A 15765-nucleotide genomic window follows, 5' to 3' on the forward strand; every position below is an offset into this window, starting at 1 on the left:
CAGAACAAAAGCTTGCAGATGAGAAAGCTAATGTATTACCCTGTTTCGTGTTTGCATGAGAGCAGAATAATTTTCAATTACATCACTGCAGAATAATCAAAGGAGGTAATTTGAAATTAAATGCACATATATAAGTATGGCATCATTTTCTATTATACAATTAAGGCTATGAGTCAATATTGAAACCGCATTAGAGGTACAATTTTCAGGGTAAACACACATTGAAATGTATGTGTAATAAGCAGAAACACTATGCATTTGAATAGGTTATGTGCTGTTTTCCATACAGTGTATGCGCAAGAGAAACATCTAAAATAAGCCTAGATTATTTTAATACCAGTAAACTGGGACGTCAGCAAGTTTTTTTATTTAGCATTTTTTTTTTTTTCATTTTCTGTTTTCTTTTGAGGGCCATGACACAATAAAAGCCTTTAAAACAAATAGCATTTATGCAAAAAAGACAAAAGAGCGCGTTATGCTTGTGTGTGAAAAAACACAAATTTATAAGTAAGTGAAAATGAAGGGATCGGAATATAGACGAAATACAGTATGCATTCCCCATCAAGTTCCCATCAGGGTTTCTGGAATGTCTTACCAATTACTTTCTGTCCCCAAGTATACGTGACACCAATATGTAAATCAAATATCCCACTTAAATACATATCATAAAAGGATTATATACACATCCCATGTGTATTTTGAAGCCAAGTGCACAATGATCAGGCTAACTGTAGTCTGATTGACATGCTGAAACAAAGTCAAGTTAGATATTTAAAGTTAAGTTAGAACTGTCTGTTAGTTTGACTTCACAAATATATGACTTAAGTCAGATTAACGCATTTGTGTTATATTTTAAAATACACAATACTGTTTTAGTCTTGCTAAACTGTGCATGTAAAGTGCATGTAAACATACACTACAAAAGTTTGAGGTTGGTACAATATATATATTATTTATTTATTATTATTATTATTATTATTTTATGTTTCTGAGAGATGTCTCAGGCTCACTAAGGCTGCATCAAAAATGCAGTAAAAGCAGTATGATACTACTACAATTTACTTTACAATTTTGCTCAAGAAACATTTCATATTTATCAAAGTTGAAAACAGTTGTGCTGCCTAATTTCAGGATTCTTTGATGAATAGAAAGTTATTTTCTTTACAGTGACTTTAGATCGATTTAATCACGCATCCTGCTAAATAAAACTAAATAATTCCAAACCCCAAACTTTTCAATGGTATTGCATTTAGTGATGTTGTTGTGGAGCTAATAGATGTTTGAAAAATTTGTAACTTGCATGTATTACATCAAGATATTTCTAAAAACACCAATTTGAACAGAATGAAAGCATCTGATCAATATGTGCATACACTTAGTAATTCTTTGTTTATGTGATTCTGGCTTATTCATCCCAGTGCTCTCAGACTTTATAATAGCACCTCAGTGCAGCTTGAAGGAAGTTTGTTTACCCCTTGAAATGCAGCATTTTGTTTATCTTCTGTTTCTCTGTCTCAACACGTATCAATAAAAATTTACATTCTTGGATTCAGTCCCAACAATTTTCATACTCTGGTTTGTGGTGTTCTGGCTATAGTGCTATATAAAATATATAAGCCATAAAGTAAAGTTAATACACTGAAAGGGCATTTTTTGCAGGCTGCCTTCAAGTCCAATGTAGTTTCTAACTACACAGTCCTTCAATAACAGCCTCTTTGCAAAGCTTGAATTACCATTTTGACAGGTTCACAAAACAACACGCTCTGAAACAGGTTACACATACTGTGAAGGTTAGACCAAAATGATTGTAAAAAATAAACTTCGGACACTCATTTCTACCTCTGCCAACCTTCAGAAGAATAAAGCAGAGTTTAAAGCACAGCCAGGAGCAGCCACAAGGTACACAATAATGATGAGCTACTTTTCTTTATCAGGTGTACAAAAAAAAAATGACAATAAGTGAGCCTTTAAATAAATAAATCCAGTCTAATGAGGAATTGTAATATTAATGTCCCACAGTAAACACAAGCAGAATCTCAATTTCCATCCCAGGTGATACATTGGGCTCTCAGTCTAATAAGTAACAGCAAGCAGAAGAGGTGTGTTGGGATTATTTGAGTACAGACCAGCATATGGTCCAGGGTGTTGATGTGGGAGCTGTTGTGAGGCTGAGTGCTCCTGTAAGCAGTGTTGTTTGTGTCACTCAGCTACGAGAAAAATCAAGCTCTTGAAATGCTTGACCCTCCTACAGATAAGACTTGACTCTCTGGGTGCTCAAGAGCCTTGCCAGAGCATGTCCTGGACTAAAGCCACAGCCTGGCACAGCTCTTTCACCTGTATTTCCTGGATGGATGATTAAACCAACATATCCTCTGTAGAACAGTCAGTGGTAGTAGGCTGATCTATAACATTGGATATATCCATAATAGATTATTACTTTATGGACGGATCAAAGCAGTATGCCTTAAGAGAAAGCCTTTTTATTTTAAGCAATTAAGGCACATAAAATGTCAAATACCAGGTATAATAAAATCAAAATGTTTATGATTGCTGTTATATTTGAGGCCACAAGCAAAAGCTGTTTAGTCAAGTCGAAAGAGATGTGATTATGCCTTAGACACTCTCTGAAGAAATATAGTTCCTATAATGATGATTGTTTTTTATTAACTTTTAATATTTTTTTTGCATTTTTAATTCTCGAGATGACAACATTTTGTTTAGCAGGCAGAAAAACACACCAAACTACTCCCTTATTCTCTCTAATTGCATGCTAAATTTGCTGGGCTGCAGTCAAGCAATAGAATAATTTTAAAAGACTTGTGCATTTGAATTATGAGATTTCCCTATTTGGAGAAGTAGGAAAACAATATAAACAATATTATGTGACTTCTTTATACACATAGGCTATATCATTGTTCTGGCAAGGAATATGAGGCAAGATAAGAAAGGAAGACTTTGACTTTTGTCAAACGTCAAGAAGCAGTCCTGACAATAGTGTACATCTGACTTCTCTTTTATTTACAGACACAAACAGACTAACAGAGTATAGCAAGAGCTTTTAAATGCAGATGATGATCAGTCCAAAACCAAGGATTTTGCTATTCAAAACTTGTCTTTTCACTAGTCAGGTAAAGCTTCCACAAGATTAACTTATTAATGGATCAGAACTCATGCACAGCTGCATGTTTATGTCATAAGAGGATTTGCTATATCAACAGCCACATGTTCAGCTATGTTAATCTGTATCATATCAAGCTACATATAAAGCAGTGTTGTTATTTAAAACTAAAACTATTGTTTTCAGTAATTATAATAAAGCTGAAATAAAATGCATACATAACAGATGAAAAACTAAATAATAATAATGAAATGAACTTATACAAGCAGAAGCACTAAAGTTAGTAAAAAATAAAGCTAAAAAATAAATATAAAAAACCTAATAAAAAAAGTCAAAATTACTAAAAATATACAGTGGGTATAGAAAAGAATCACCCCCTTTAAAATAATCACATTTTATTGTATTTTTGCCTGAAATGAAGACGGACACAGTTTTTGTTTCATCCAGCTGTACTTAGTCTTATAATATCGAAAATGTCATAAATAAATAAATTAATTAATTAATGATAATAATAATAATAATACTAATAATAATAATAATAATAATAATAATAATAATAATAATAATAATAATAATAATAAATCACCACCTCCTAAAAATGACTCTCATCTGTGATCAGCTGTGGTCATTTTGATTAGCTCTGCATGAAAAGAGCTTTACTGAAACATTTCAGTCCTGGGTGGCAAGGCACTGTCAAAAAATATCCAGGATAATGTTGTGGACAGGCACAAGTCAGGAGATGGATAAAAAATAAAAATAAAAAAAATAAAAATAAAAATAAAAACCTTTATCATTGCCTAGAAGCACATTGAAGTCTATTATTAAGAAGTGGAAAGTATTTGGTAGAACACAGACCCTCCCTGGATCAGGACGTCCCTCCAAACTGGATGAAAGAGTCAGGAGGAAACTGGTCAGAGAGGCTACCAAGAGACCTACAACAACACCAAGCAGTTGCAGGAATTCATGACAAAGATTGGTCATTGTGTGCATGTGACAACAATATCACTAATTCCCCAAAATGTGGCTTGTATGGGAGGGTTTCAAGCAAAAAGCCACTCCTCAAGAAAGGCCACATGCAGTCACGACTGAGCTTTGCCAAAACACAGCTTGAAGATTCTGAGGCAGAAATGTGTTAAAATTGGTAAAAGTGTTAAAATAGAATTATTTGGCCTCAACGCCAAACAATATGTCTGGCAGAAATTCAATACAGCTCACCATCCAAATAACAGCATTCCTCCAGTAAAGCAAGGAGGTGGTAATGTCCTGTTCTGGGGGTGTTTCTCTGCAGCAGGGACTTGAGCACTTGTCAGGATAGGAGGAAAATACCATGGGGCAAAATACCATCAAATTCGTATTGAACTATAGACTGAACTTGAGCAGTTTCGCAAAGAATTTCCTGTAAATATTGCAAAGTCTAGATGTGTTAAGTTAATAGAGGCATATTCTAACAGATTAAAGGCTGTAATTAAAGCAAAAGGTGTTTTTTTTCCCTCCCTCCCTCTCTCTCTCTATCTCTCTCTCTCTGTCTGACATGTTGTTTTTATTTCTTTCACTTGGATGTTATCAGTTGCACTGACTAAATACAGCTGGATAAAATAAAACAAACAAACAAACAAAAATTGTCCATTTTCATTTCAGGCTGTAAAGCAACAATATAATTTTTAAGGTGAGGTGATTCTTTTTTATGTACCCACTGTAATAACAACAGCTAATTAAAAATATTAACATGTACTATAATAGTATATAAATAACACTAAAATAATTCTGAGCCATAGTACTATTTTCTGGTCAGTAAGAAAGTTTGTATTTATAATTTAAAACTCATTATAAAATTTGGACTTTGGTTCTCTGCTATGTGCTTCAGTAATTCTGAATACATCAAAAAAAAAAAAAAAATAAAATAAAATAAAAAAAAAGAAAGAAAATAAAGAAATTGAAACCAATACTGGTGAATAAAAACTAGGGCTGTCAAATTATTAATCATGATTAATCACATCCAAAATAAAAGTTTTGTTTACATAATATATGTGTGTATACTGTGTATATTTATTATGTATATATAAATACACACACATGCATGTATATATTTAAGAAGAATATGTTATGTTTATATATTAAAATATATTTATATATAATATAACATATAAGAATATAAATATATAAATGTATATACATGTAAATATTTTCTAAATATATAATTTATGTGTGTGTATTTATATATACATAATAAATATACCCTGTACACATACATATATTATGTAAACAAAACTTTTATTTTGGATGTGATTAATCGTGATTAATCATTTGACAGCCCTAATAAAAACATTTAAATTTTTGTATTCATTTATTATGTATACTAGTTTTTTATTTTTGAGATATGAGCAAAACACGAGAGGTTATATATAATGACTTGAATACTAATCACTGAGTCTGAATCATGTGTCACATCATTAATTGCTGAATATTATAATTAATCAAACTATGTTAATTATAAAAGCAGATGTGTCATGAAAAATAATTTAACTGAAATGCTGATTACATTCAGAAAGAATTGCTTATTAACCTACAAGGTATTTTAATAATGAACATTATACTTGGATAATAAACCACAGCCTGTAATAAGGAATCAATGTCAAAGCGCTCCACTAATTAACTTACTATATATGTGTTTTATGTCAATAGCCATAAGGGGTTATGTTGTTGTGCCCAAGCTGTATCGTGTCCCTACAGAGCAAGTGTTACCACCTGACTTCAAAAATGAGTGTCCAGTTGTGATTGGATGATGGGAGGGGATAGAGAGAGTATTTAAAGGGAGTATTTTAATATGATGTTGCTAAAAATAACATTATTTTGTGTATTTTGTGCAATGAAATGGGTTTATGTTTCAAAAAACACATTATTTTCTACTTACTGTACATTATTGTTTCTCCTCTATGCCCCCCGCCTTTCTGAAACATGTTGATTTTTACAAAGCTCATCATTCTGAAAAGCGAGGTATGCTTTGATCGGCCAGCTATCCAGTGTGTTGTGATTGGCCAAATACCTCAAGCATGTGGCGGAAATGTTACGCCCCTTATTAGATTGTGATGCCGTGTGCCCCGGAGCGCAGATACAAAAACATTAAAACCCATTATAAACGAGGAATTTGATGCATCCTGTGGGACATAATTACGGATTATAATGACAATACCAGCGGTTCTCAATTCCAGTCCTCGCGCCTCCCAGCTCTGCATATTTTGCATGTCTCTCTTTGTTAACACACCTGATTCAGATAAACAGCACGTTAGAAGTGAGCTTTGTGCATGAACTGTGTTCTGTGTTCCCATTGACATGGTCCCTCACTGTGTTCATTGCTCCCTACTCCCTGAGCAGGGGAAAGCTGTTGAAGTTTACTTCACTTCGGAACATTCATTCACGGATTTGCGCTCCACATAGTCTTCACACACGGAGAAGTGTGACATCATAAATAAATACAATTTAAATTCACATCTTGCTCACGTCAATGCACTTTGAATGGAACATATACATTTGCTTTGAACTGGAATCATGGCGGAATATCTTGTGATGTCCACTTCGCAGGGCACTTACGTTTGTATAGAACAATCGTCTGAAGCGATAAGAGAAACATACAAAATATGCAGAGCAGAGGGGCACCAGGACTGGAATAGAGAACTGCTGAAGTATACTGTCTTTTTACGCTTTGCGTTGCATCGGGCCACTTAACATAAAACCATGTCTGCATTTGTGAACGACAAACAAGCTTTACTCTACACTGCTCAAAACTCGCGTCTGAATCATCAGTGGTAAATCCGTTACATATGTAAGCGTACTTACAGACTGTGAGTCAGAACAGCCAGCACTGTAGTCTTCTCTCCCAGGATCAGGAAACAATCCTCCATAAAATGCACTGCACACATCTGCATATTTGGGTTGAACTGTTCTGGAACAGTGTTGTAAATACAACTTAACCACTGATTTCTAGTTGTGTCCTCTTTTGGAAGGCCAAACAAAGTAGTTTCGCTTTCACAATGAAACACACAGCATCTCCATGACATGGTAGCAGTGGCAACAGCAAGGAATAAAAGTTATGCCTTCTTTCTTTGCGTGAAACATTTGGGCGGCGTAATGCAAATCTTCTCACATTGTGACGTAGACATGTGGGGGCATATTAGAATGAGCTGTCTTAGGTCGGCGTGGTTGACTCTTAACTTTTATAAAGAATATCTCTTTGAATTTGAGACTTTGGTCTACAGATCTTCGTTATGCACCAAGAGCTTGTAACACTCCATAGAGAAAGGGAAAGTTGAAATCGCATCATACCTTTAAACTACAGCTATCATCAGAGCACTGTTGGTTGTGGCTCGATTGTATGCAGCGTCTGAGGTCTCATCTTCAACCCCAGACTTGATGTTGTTTTGAAGCCAGTAGTTTGGTGACTCTGTGTATCTTTACCATTTTTGTAGCGATGGGAAATAAATCAAATAAATCAAATAAATATCTTCCCCACTGTACATTTTTAAAGGGATAGATCAACCAAAAATGAAAATTTGCTTTAAAATTTAAAGATGTACAGTAGATGAGTTTGGAGTTTTTCTTCATCAGAACAGATGTGGGGAAATTTAGCTTTGCATCACTCACCAATGCATCCTCTGCAGTGAATGGGCGCTGTCGGAATGAGAGTCTGATAAAACAGCTAATAAAAACATCACAACAAGCCACAAGTAATCAGCATGACTCCAGTCCATCAATTAACGTCTTGTGAAATGAAAAGCTGCATGTTTGTAAGAAACAAATCCAGCATTAAGGCATTTTAACTTTAAACTGTTGCTTCTGGCCAAAAAGACCATAAACCATAACACTTTTAGTCAATAAGTCCAACCCATGTTTTTCAATGAAATCAGAATCCACCAACATATTTGTTTAGAATTGTTTTGGATGGTTTTCACTTGTAAATGGTGCATATTTACTCCTGATTCAGACAAGATGACATGCAGCTTTTCGCTTCACAAGATTATTGTGATGTTTTTATCAGCTGTGCATGGATTCTCATTCCACCGGTACCCATTCACTGCAGAGGATCTGTTGGTGATATAATGCTAAATTTCCCCAAATCTTTATAGACAAAGAAACAAACTCATCTACACCTTGGATGTCCTGAGGCAGAGTACATTTTCAGCAAATGTTTATTTCGGGATGAACCATTTCTTTGAAAATTAGTTAAGTGGAAAGATACACCCATCACTTAGCTAAATCAGAGATGCCTGTTGCTGATCTTCCTCAGTGTGCTGTGGGGAAGAAAAACTTCATCTCTGCTTGTTTGCTCACCTCTGATTTCCCTCTACTACAGTAGGCTTGTGTTCATCCAAGCATCAAAGTCTCTGCCAATACATCCAGCTGCAATGGGGGAATCAGCCACTCAACCCAAACCTCCACAGACCACCTCTCCAAAGCATAGTCGAGATCAGATGATCACTGCAAACAGCTACAACAAGTGAAACCCTTCCACATAAGAAATCTCATATGTGGGACAAGCATGGATGTCCTCTGAAGTGCAAAAAAGACACTATTCCCCATCAAACAGAGAAGGGCTGCCCTCTAACAAAGAATAATTAATTTACTAACTCACAAATCATGTCCCCAGTAAGTTGAAAGAACTTTTTATGTGTTTTTTTTTTTTTTTTTTTTTGACTGAGGTGGTACACACATTGTAAATGACATTTAAGATTAACACTCTCTTTAGTGTTTATTGTTTCAACTGTCAAAAACACCCATGGTTCACATAAACACAGCTGCTTTTTAACAATCAAATGTAAACATCTGGGAAAGAAATTGAATGTGTATCGACTGATCTGTGCAGTATGTAGTTCTATACAGCGGCCTAATATGAGAATCAGTAGAATCTATCATCCATACGATTTAAACGAGCCGTATGTAGGATTGTGGCCTAAACTGGTACTGCAATAACAATAAAAATACTGTAGAGTGGTGTATTCCCTCCCCCTACCCCCTGACTTGAGGTTGCGAGATGAGCTGCAGGATTCAGCAGAAACGTAGGCTGCTTCAATGAGCTTCCAATGGCAAGTGACGAACAGACGTACACAGTAAGTTTTTTTTTTCTGTTAATTATGTTTATGCTTCATGAGAGATATTTTGATAAGTAATTATGTATTTTAAAAAATTTACTAATTGTCATTAGTTAAATATAATCGTAAAGATTTATGCTCGTATGTGACAGTATAATCGTAAAGATTTATGCTCGTACGTGACAGACAGAACGGTAACTGTTAGTCTAACTTGTAACGTTATTTATCTGTCGTTAATGTAAGTACAAGCACAAGCCTATGTCACTATGTGTAACCTAATATCAAAGATACAGCTATTAATTTAGCTGATGCTATAAGTCGAAAGTGAAAGTGGCCAGCTGTATTTTTTTACTTACCCTGCAGCACACGTCCATAACGCTAAAATATGTGATGTGAAAGATTACATGACATTCTATTATTTTTGGCTGTAGAACTTGCATGAAAAACAAGTAGGCTACAAAACGTGCTAATGTTGTTTTCCTCAGCGTCTCAGCATAATGACAGAGAAACGGGCTCCTGTAATGCATCTCTAATGTTAGCATACAGTACGTCCATGTGAGCTAACGTTATGTTACTTTGCACAAACATGCATAACTTTGTTCGATGGTCATGAATATATGAAATGTCCATTGACATCAAGTACAAGTTAGCCAAGCATAGATGAATCTTACCTGTCCAGGAGAAAATTAGCAACGTTGGCGTCTGTGTTCAAATTCTTCTCCGTTTTCAGCCGTTGTCCATCTTTCAAAAAAAGCATCTCCAATACAAATTCTGGTTTATTTCGGACTTTGTCACGACGAATTTCTGAATTATAACGAGGTCTTTTTGATTTAGTAACATTAGACATTTTTATCCGACTGGAGTTAGGGCAGGTTACAGCAAAGCTGGCAACACAGATCCCGAAACACTACTGACTTCATGATTCGTAGATAGGTGGAGGGAGGCGCATCAGGCCAAAACACAAAATGACAACATCAACATCAGTTGAGGGCTGCAAGTCCACTTTTTAAATGACAATATCCTGGCCGGACTACTGTTGTCAGTGATATAAGTTTTTGAAATGAACATGATTTCTTAATGTCTAGTGACACATCAGGGCCATTTTATGATTAATTGAAATAGATTTCTTACATTTAGCTCCTTTAAGTTATTTATTGATTTATTTTTCATTTGATTAGTACATTTCTTACTTAAAGGCTGCATTTAAGGATACCTGTACTGTACCTGAAAAATTTAAAGCAGTTTATTATATTTTATTTTATTTATCCAATTTATTATTTTTTTTTTTTTTCTCAATGTCAGCATGCCTTTTCCGCTGGTCCTTAAAAAGTCTTTACATTTGATTGTATCAAATATAAGGCCATAAAAAGTACAATGGGGATGGAAAGACAATTGCCATACAGCTTAATGTGATGATTAAAATGAAAAAGGCTATGATTTCATTGGATAATTATGAGCGCACATTTTAAAGGGTTACTCCACCATTCCAAACCCATAAAAGCTTTGTTCGTCTTCGGAACACAATTTAAGATATTTTGGATGAAAACCAGTAGGCTTGAGACTGTCCCATAGACTGCCAAGTAAATAACAGTGTCAAAGTCCAGGAAAGTATGAAAAGCATCATCAGAATAGTCCATATGCTATCAGTGATTCAACTGTAATGTAATAAAGCGACGAGAATACTACACGAAGAAAACATAGATAACGACTTTATTCAACAATTCCTCTCCTCTGTGTCTCTTCAAATCAACGTAGTGCCATAGATCATTTGGAAAAATGACATGTAAACTCAATCAGGTGTAGCTAATCACCTTCTCAATGGCACACAAAGCTATTTGACTTTCAGCTGTCATCAGCTGTGGTCATTTTGAGAAGCGACCAAGAGGCCTACAGCAACTCTGAAGCAGTTGCAGAAATTTATGCCAAAGAGTGGTCATTGTGTGCATGTGACAACAATATCACTAATTCTCCAAAAATGTGGCTTGTATGAGAGGGTTCAAGAAAAAAAAAAAAACACTCCACAAGAAAGGCCACATGCGGTCACGACTGAGCTTTGCCAAAACACACCTTGAAGATTTTGAGGCAGATGAGACTAAAATTTAATTATATGTTCTCAACACCAAACAATATATCTGGTGGAAATCCAACACAGCTCACCATCCAAATAACAGCATTCCTCCAGTAAAGCATAGAGGTGGTAATGTCCTGTTCTGGGGGTGTTTCTCTGCAGCAGGGACTGGAGCACTTGTCAGGATAGGAGGAAAAACATTGATGGGGCTAAATACCATTAATTTTTTGAATGAATTCCGCTGCCCTCTGCCAGAAAGTTGTCAATGGGAAGAAGGTTTACCTTCCAACATGACAATGAACCAAAGCACACAGCAAAACTGAGCACACATTGAACTTAAACCCCATTGAAAATCTGTGGAATGACTTGAAGACTGCAGATTATAAATGGTCAACATCAAATTGAACTGAATTTGAGCAGTTCTACAAAGAAGTGTGTGCAAATATTGCAAAGTCTAGATGTGCAAAATTAGTTGAGACAGAGACATACCCTAACAGACTAAGGACTGTAATTAAAGCATAAGGTGGTTCAACAAAATACTGACACCCTCAGTTTTTCTTTTTTTCTTTTTTCTCTGACATGTTGGTGTTGTATCTTTCACTTGGATGTTATAAGTTGCACTGGATAAATACAGCTGGATAAAACAAAAACTTTATATTATTATATAAGCATAACATGTTCAGAGCAGACACCCTGATGAAGGCATGTAGCCGCAACGCATAGATGTACCTCTCAGAGTTTTAACATGTAAAGCCAGTGATGTAATAAAGGCTTTTTAACTTTTCACTATAATTCGAGTGCCTTGGAGTTCTTGTCCTTAAATACATACTATCCCATACAACCAAAGAGCACCGAGATTTCATACCCCATGCAGCACTTCTTGATGCATTCAGTGCTTTGAAGAAATACAGTAAGTTGGAAATTCTCTAAGAGACAATGATTGTTTGACTACACCACTGCCTGAGTTTGTTTTTTGTCTGTCCTCACTCAGCGTTTCCTTTAGATACAGTGTATATGATATCGCCGTTGGGGAGAGGATAGAGGTTACCTCCATGGACTGAACTACCCAGTAGTGTTTGTTTTCTGAGTCGGATCTGTGTCCATCAGCGGTCAACTCCCACAGAGAGAGCTCTGGGTCCCAGGCCACCCCTTTCCCCTGCCGCCTTTCTGCTTGGCTGCACTCCTTTGGTAAATATACCTCCAGAGTCATGCTCTGCCAATATTTCACACAGCCAGGTAGTTCATCAGTGACCATCCTCTCCACTTTATTTGTCTTCCCTCCATCAATGCAAGGCCTGTGTCCTCAGCACTAGGCTTCAGAGCAGAGGATACACTGGTGTTATTGATGTGTTGGATTCCAGACTTTGCAGGGGGCCTTCAGTGCCCAAAAAACGCTGTCAGTACAGAGTACTATAAGGGCTCCTCTGGGTCTCAACATTGTGGATGACAGGAGCCATCTTTTATTTTACATGTACAGGCCATGTATTGCAACACACTGTACCTCTCCAGCTGAGTGTTATAAACAGCTTCCTCTAAAATGACTAATGAACCATAAAAGCTTATCACATAAATGCAATAAACCTGTGGGGAATAGCTTTTCCTCTTGGTATGGGCATGTATGGCTTGTATAGGCTCTATCTGACTACAAATTATCTATCTGACTACAAATTCTTGCAACTTGGGCACGCCATTTAGAATGTGATGGTAAAGTTGGAAGTGTCACTACTTATCCATTCATGTATAATGAAATAATTAAAATTATATAAATATGACTTAAAAAACATATAAACAGACCACAGGCTACCTACTGTCTGAGAGACAGTTTGACGGAGACAGTGTGTTTCTGTGAGATTAGCATCCTGCCATACAGACTCTTCAAATGTGCACAGAATGAGTTTAATCTTGCCTGAGGTGAAAAAAAAAAATACATTTTCTTCTTCTTCAAAAAAAGGATTTTTTTTTTCTTTTTTTTTTTCTTTTTTTTTTTTTTTTCCTATTTATGATGCGCCTCTGGCATCAAAGCTTTCCCAGGATACATTAAATGTTTTTTTTTTTTTTTTTTTAGAAATAGTGTCAGCAACGATAAAACATGACAAAATTTGATGTAAGATTTTGCAGGACTCTTACTTACTGAGTTACTTACTGATAAGCTATAACCTTTCACAGTATTTGACTTACCAGTTTATTTTTGTTCTTTATTGATGTGTTTGTGTAAAAACAAGGCCCAGTGGCTACAGATGCCAAAGACTTCTTGCATAACTTTTAAAAAATGTATTCATAATCCTTAAACTATCAGGTAAAAAAAAAAAAAAAAAAAAAAATAAATATATATATATATATATATATATATTATATATATATATATATATATATATATATATATACATATAAACGTATATTATTATTATTATATTATTATTATTATTATTATTATTATTATTATTATTATATACATATATAGTTACAAAATCTTCAGGTATAAATGTAAGAGTGTATCATTATTTAGAGTCTCCGTAGTGTAGGACTTTGTTGCAACTGGCTCCTGAAGCTTAAATACATGTCTGATCTTTTAAACTTTCTATTCATAAAATAATCTTTTTCTTGAGCACCAAATCAGCATATTCAAATAATTTCTGAATGATTGTGTGATACTTAATACTGGAGTAATAATTCCTGAAAATTCTGTTTTGCCATCACATGGATAAATTACATTTGACAAGAATGTATTATACAAAAGTTTATTTAAAATTGTAATTATATTTCACAATAGTTTTACTGTATCATTTGTCAGATAAATGCTAGTGTTGAGCATAAGAGACTTTCAAAAACATTTTTAAAAATCTTACCAACTCCAAACTTTGAAACTTTTGGTAGTGTACTTGGATTTAAGAACTCAGTTAATTCCATTTTTTAAACAAAGTTACACAGTAGAATATATCATATAAAGTGCTTACAGAGCAACATTTGCTTAATGATCAATAATTCTTAAAGCTGTTTTTGAAGAGAAGAGTAATTTCAAAATCATCATCAATAAGTTCACTCCCTCTTTCTGCAGACACCACATTCTATAGTATATCGGAATAAGACTTTCTGTATAGCTGGCCTTGATGGGGCTTTCATATTCATCAGTTTGGGATGTACATAATTCAGGAGCTAGCATGCATCTTGGGAATGGTGTATGTAAGAAACACAAATGGATGAATATTACAAGACTTTTGGTGCACACGGAGGTTCCAGCTGAATAAACACAGACTGTGCATCTGGCCCTGTCCCACTTTACGCTTTCTGCCTGGCACTTTTATTGGAAGAAAGAACTTAACGTGACTGCTGTGCTTCCAAACTGGTTAGACTAAATCTTCAGTTGGTCCCTGTTCTTAAAAATAATGTTGTTTTAATCATGCTCTAATATTCAGCATGTATTTACAAAGCCCCCTGGGTTCTGAACAAATGTCATCTCATGTCACAACATAGCCCACTCTTTATGTAAATAGCATGTTGCTTTTATTTTAATAGACATGACTATTTGCATGTGTTGTAAAGTGTTCATCAAGCCTAAAGTAAACATGATTTTGTATAATTTACACTTTGGTGTGAAGTGCATGTTGTCATTTACATCAGCCATTTATTTATTTAAATTTGCATGTTTGCTCATTTAAAAGAAAGACAAATTCTGTCATTTTTTACTCATCCTCATTTTGTTTTCAATGATATTTTCCCTGCAATTACAAGGAGACACAAATGCACCATTAAGTTATTATACAGTAAGTGCTCCATATGATGCAATAAAAAGCTTGTGTGAGAAATAGAATCTTTTTTGCGAATAAATGATTCTCTTGATTCAGATCTTTTATTGATTCAGTTTAACTGGTCATAAAACCAGCATGAATCATTTATAAATCAGAATGAATTGGTACTTGGCAACCTACTAAATCAATGATTCATTTGCAGCATCAACATAACATTTTGGGATGTTTATCACAAAAAAAAAAAAAAAGTTATTGTATGACTTGGAAAATAACTCACAAGTCATTTAGACTAATATTCTGACTCCTTTAGGGTGCTTGATCTGTTTTCTTTCTGTTTTCAAGCTCTAATGTGTTATTTCCCATTAATTGTAACTCGACAGAAAAAGCAATTATTATTTATTTATTATTATGTCTTATAGAATTTAATATTTTTTATTAGCATGGACACATTAAATTGATTAAAAGCAACAGTAAAGACTTTTTATTTCAAATAAATGCTGTTTGAACCTTCTATTCATCAAAGAATCCTGAAAATGAATCTATAGTTTTCACAAAAATATTAAACAGCACAACTGTGATTATAAATATAAATGTTACCAGAGCTGCAATTCAGAATTAAGTCTTTAGATATCCTGTGCTTCACAAAAAAAAAAAAAAAAAAAAAAACATGAGGGTGAGGAAATTAGGAGAATCTTCGTTTTGGAATGAAATATCCCTTTAATGTCTTTGCATTTTTTCATGTATTGATTT

This window comes from Cyprinus carpio, chromosome A7, assembly GCF_018340385.1.
Source record: "Cyprinus carpio isolate SPL01 chromosome A7, ASM1834038v1, whole genome shotgun sequence".
Taxonomy (NCBI): domain Eukaryota; kingdom Metazoa; phylum Chordata; class Actinopteri; order Cypriniformes; family Cyprinidae; genus Cyprinus; species Cyprinus carpio.